The 5,773-nt window shown below is 36.6% G+C and overlaps 1 pseudogene; it reads left to right on the top strand.

Annotated features, from left to right (window-relative positions):
- Positions 1 to 5,256, top strand: part of LOC101565246 — a 23,851-nt pseudogene extending 18,595 nt beyond the window's left edge.
- The last annotated feature ends 517 nt before the right edge of the window (positions 5,257 to 5,773 follow it).

Genomic DNA, 5,773 nt, shown 5'->3' with positions numbered 1-5,773 from the left:
CTCCTGCATATCTAACTTTCTGTAGGCTCCACTGCACCTTTGGCATCCCTATCACAGCTTCACACATTGCTTTCATTGGGATTCATTTGAAATCTAAGTAGAAATCTCCATGATCCCACAACTCTATCATTCTATTACTTGCAAAATTACCACAATGTGCATTACACCAAAATTCACCATTGGGCTGAGAAATAATCTTTATCCAAGGACCATAGCATAAGTAAAACCTGAGGACCTAGATGGGTGGATAAAATAAAATAAATTCCAGAGAATCATTTTTGTAGAAGATCCTTTTTGAGCAAGAATCCCGTGGACTTTCTTCCCAAATAAACTCTGTACAGTTTTGTATCTGGTAAGTGTAGGATGTTAAAAATTGACAAGATATCTGATTTCCACTTTTTCTTTAGTCCCTATGCAAAGTATTTGTTTCTTGTTAATGCTAATCTTTTCAGCAATCATCACTCTTTTTGGCTCTAACTATACAGTTCTGTTCTAGCAAAGTTGGCTTGTTTAGATCATTATGCTGATCATTCCTCTTATCCTGATTCTACCTATAAATCTGGTTCACAACTATCAGAAGTACCCATATCACACCTATTTTAAAATTTCCTCTGTCAGATAAATTGATCCAATATCCATAATATCAGTCCCTACAAAGTCTTAGGACATGGAAAAAATGGAGACAACATTTTTCTCAGGATAACACACTTATATTTCAGTGCACTAAAAATGGCATCATTCTTTCTAAGTGAAACATCCTGAACTTGCCCTTTGTCCACATTCCTAATGACATTCTGATCTTCTGAATTATGAGCAGAACCTTCTATCAATTTCTGCTTACTCTATTTGAAGCATTCTAAGTTTTCTTTAGAAGACATCTCCAAACCTTCCCAAAACAATCAAGAAAACAAGTTTCAAAGATCTCTTAAATATGCATTCAGGTACAGTGATAGCAAGATATCTGTACTGTACTATCACAGTTTTCTGTGTTTTCCAATATTCCACTCCTGGAACTAAATAACCAAACACCACCTATATCTTAAAAGGGCAGAGAATATTTGGGCTCACAGTTTAATGGTATGTAGTTCGAGTTTGGCTGGCTCCAAGGTAAAACTGTGGTACAATGGCATGGTGGAGGAAAGCTGTTCACCGCACAAAGGCCAGGATTAGAGAAAAGAGTTAAAGAAAGAAGAAAAAGAATACACCTCTTCAAGTCAGAGGCTCAGGTCATCTCACCTGACCCCATCTCAGAACATCAGTCCCTGGGTGAGACACTTTAGATATAAACCATAAAGCATGTACTTTTCTGGTAGTACTCAAGCTTTAGTCCACATTTTCACCATCTGAAAAGTGATTTCCTCTAATTACATTTCACATTTCTAAAGACTTGAACCTTTCATCATGGATTGAATATAGGTGCTGTAAAAAAATATATTTTTCCATATATACAGTTAGAATTTGCTGAGTGTGAAATGTACATAGGATCAGGAAACCTACTTCCATCCTAAAAGAGGACAATGTAAAGATGGCTACTGGGAAGCCCAGATGACTGTCTGCAAAGCAAAGTATGAGGGAATTCAGGTGTTTTCTCCTTGCAAAGAAATGACAGCAGGAGCAATCCCTAAACTCTTGCTGCCTTCTTCAGCCTTTTCTACTTTTGAAGATCCTCTGGATGAGGCCTTTTATGAGCAGATAGATTACATCATAAAGCCACAGAAGGACGACCTCTTTGACAACCCAGGTGTGTACTGTATGCTATTTTGTGGTCATGAGCTGGTTTTGGTTTCATGTTTTTAGCACCCATATTTTTAAGTTAATTTTATTGGGACATTTTAGATGTACACAGTGATAATACTCATCCTGTGGAATTTTTACTTGTAATGATATATCTTGATAAATATTTTTCCTAATTTCTCTCCACATTTCAGCTCCACTTCCCCTCCTTAGTTACAAAAGCATTGCAATTAAGATGTAATCTAACTTTACATGGTCAATCTTTTTTTTTTTTTTTTTTTATACCCGGAATTATACTCAGGACCTTGCTCTTACCAGGAAAGTGCTCTGCCACTGAGCTGTATTTCCCTGGCAGTAGCCTTACCTTTTTTTTTCTTCTCATTTTATGGGTTTGGTATACAATTCTGCTATACAGGTTGGACTCAGTGATACCTTTCAGCCTCCCCAGCTCTGAGATTATAGGTGTGCACCAGCAGACCCAGACTGGATTGCTGGCTCTGTGCACCTCCACGGCAGAGCCAGCATGACATTCAGGACCAGGAATCAAACCCTCATCCCTGCACTTGCCAAAGTAGCATGGGAGTAGCCTCTTCCTAGGTAGAAACTCGAGCTCTTGCTGTACAAGTTTGCAAATTCAAAATTTTTGTGTCTGTCTCCTATCTGATGATTTTATCCCTATCAGGAAACCTGTTTGAAGACTCAGTGACTCAGCTCTCCCATGGCACAGGAGACAATGAAGAAAATGGAGACCTGGAGTCTGCCACAGGTAGTAAGAACAAGTCTTCCCTTTGTGGATTATGTGAGAAAGAAGAGTCTGATCTGAGGAGCATGTTTTCCTGTTACTAAGATGAAGATGTTTACTTATTGTCAGTATACAATGATGATTTTTTGTATGCTCACACTGTGATCTTGAAATAGGAAAGATCATACTCTAGATTCTTGTACTCCATAGCTAATTCTATTGTGTCACAAATATACAGAAAATATACTACCATAGATTCAATAGCTATTTTTTTAAAACTTATATTATAAAATAAAAACAAACTCTATGATGGCAGAGCAATAAAAAGTATGCTTTTCATGCTGACATAGAGAGATAAACCAGTCAGTCATGGTTTAATTAATACTGAGAGATTTTTTGGAAGGTAACTTAAGTAGTAACTGAAATATATGGAGTGCATAAAACCTATAGTTAAACATTAACTCAGAGCTCTTTTCTTCAAAAGACCAAAGAGCAGAAATTGTAAAACCTGACACTTTCCCAAGTAGTAAAAATGAACAACTCAAGATAAAACACACAAAGAAAGGCTCTGTGGAGAGGAAATGCAAGTCAAAAGACTACTAGCATGGATTGAAACCCAAATCACCTAATTGGGAGTGAGATCACCTGTCTCAGTGTTACCAAAAACAGTCCTTGCCATCAATCACAGCTCTGTATACCTTACTGCTTCAGAAATTACATGCACAGCTTTAATTCACTTTTTCAGATTCATCTTCATTAGTCTCTAGTATGTACATATTACATGATTCAATTAGAATTATAACCATAATGTAGTACTCAGAACTCAGAGCATAATTTGTTAGTATATTCCAGCATTAGAGACTATTTTACTGGTTTTTGGGGGGAAGGGTCCACAGGGTGCTCAGGTTCTTTCTTCTAGATCAGACTTGTAATGATCTGCCTGTTTACAGCCTCCCAAGAGCTGGGATTATAGGTGCACACCACCACGCCCAGTCTCTCTTGCCATCTCAGCTTGGCAGGCCCCTGCGCCAGCTTGCAGGCACTTTACTCCACTGAGCTATTCAGCCTGCACTATTAGACATCATTTTAATAAAATATTATGTATCTTACTATATTGGAATATATTAGAAATTTAATGATTTCCGAAAGTATTAAGATCATATATGTGTCGTTGAGCCACCTTTCAATAGGTGACTATGTTAATCAGTCATTAGAATTTCTGCATTAAAGAGACTTACATTACTTATATTACAACCCATACTTTCTTCTTCCACCTCATTCATTGTCTCTTTACAGAACCTCCAGCAAAGAATGTTAATGCCACAGAAAATGACTATGATGATGTTGAAGAGTTACCTGTCCCTAAAATTTCATCTTCCCCTGAGATATTTGAGAGGCACATTTTCCTGGAAGGTGTAGTTATTTCCAGGAATTCTCAGGCAGGTGGGTGGACAGATTTTCTCCTTTTGTGTACTTATTATGGGAAACATGAGTTTATACCCATAACTCATCTATTTTTCATTAGTATAAGAAACTAGGTATCGGGGCTGGAGAGATGGCTCAGTGGTCTAAAGCACCTACTTAGAACAAGCTTAGCAAAGGATCAGGAACCACGGTTCAATCCCCCAGCACCACATGCCAGCCAGCCCCGCCCCCTGGTGGGCTGAGCTGGCCACACACACCTCTCTCTCTCTCTCTCTCTCTCTCTCTCTCTCTCTCTCTCTCTCTCAAATAAATAAAAAAAATAAAAAAAGAAACTAGGTATCTTTGTATACTTGATGAGATCTCCATTTCCTTATTAAAATTTTACCATGGCTGTAGCCACACTTTCAAGAGGAGAAAAATATTTTTTTCTGTGTTCATAGGCCTTACACATGACATAATGACATGTGTGAGCTTCATATTTTGTGGTTTTCCTGTTTTTCTTCACATCCACAACAACACATATGATCTCACTATGAATATCGAAGCTCTTTCTAATTCTGAGCCATAATCTGTAAATGTTTATACTAGAAAGGCCAATTTAGTCTATGAACCTTAGAAATTTTGTGGAAAACATTCAAAGAAACATTTGAAGTAGGCATTTATCATTATTGTTACAGAATGTACAATGGCCTTAATTAAAAGTGATAAAAATGTATCAGTGGAAGAAAGAAGCACATATTCATTTTCTTTGAGTTGGCACATGACATGACTACAAGGACTAGGATTTCTGCTCATTTATTGACATGTGGTCCATGAGGACCAAGAAATGATGGGATTTTATTAATCTCTCATCTTTTGGAACCAAGGCAAGATTCACAAACTCTCTGAGGTTATGTGTGGTCTTTCATGAGGTATACAGAAAATCTAGTTGTCATCTCCTGTCTTTATTTTCTTGGGGTTTAATACTGCATTTCTAAAGGAAATTTCTAAATGGCTGCATTTCTAAAGGAAGTTTCCTTTCTTGTTTGCATTTCTTGTCATTATTGATCCATATTTTTGTTTATTATTAATATCACAACAATGCTTTGAGCAGAGCAGTCAGTACAAGTTACCAGTATGACAAATTTCATAGTAGTTCAGTGTGCGTGTAATATTTTGTACTCACATGTTTTCTTCTTCAATAGTACAACTGATATTTTGTATCACAGTAAAAAAGGACTCTCTGTACTGTTACAGGCATGTCGCTTCAGTCTCAAAGAGAAGCTGCCAATTCCAGCACTGAGAAGAAAGCATCTTCACTGTCACTGAGCCAAAAAGACACGGGATATGATGATGTTGAGCTTAATGCCATGTAGTGTCACATTTTTATCAACTAAGTCTACAAATATCTCCTTTGGCAATTTTATTATTGCCAAAATAAATATCTATCATCTTCATTACTATAAAGTTTTGAGCTTTATACACAATGTAAATGAAATATGATAGTAAGTCCTCTGTGCTTAGAGAGAAGAGTTTATTTTTCTTTAATAATGTGTGTACACTGAAGCTGATGTCTTAGAAAATTCATTTTCAGAATGATATCATTTTTGTCATGTGGGATCTCAATTCAAAATCCAAGAGAGATATGCCTCTTTGCTTCCATGCTCAAAGTTCCTTCTTCCTTTGAATATAATAAATCTCTGAAATACATCCCAGAATTCAGTGCTGATTCATATGAGGAGAAACACAATATGAATAGTCCAAGATACCTCATTTATTATTTACTAATACCTAGATTTGTGGTTCAGAATAAAGGGGTATTTCAAATGGAAAGTAAAGAACTGCTCCTCTACTAATTTTCATGATTTTTTTGTATAATGTCACTAACTAAAA

The sequence above is a fragment of the Octodon degus genome, unplaced genomic scaffold (genome assembly GCF_000260255.1).
Source record: "Octodon degus isolate 3935 unplaced genomic scaffold, OctDeg1.0 scaffold00065, whole genome shotgun sequence".
NCBI classification, from domain to species: Eukaryota; Metazoa; Chordata; class Mammalia; order Rodentia; family Octodontidae; genus Octodon; species Octodon degus.
The sequence above is the reverse complement of the archived record's forward strand: the minus strand, read 5'-3'. Positions and strand labels throughout refer to the sequence as shown.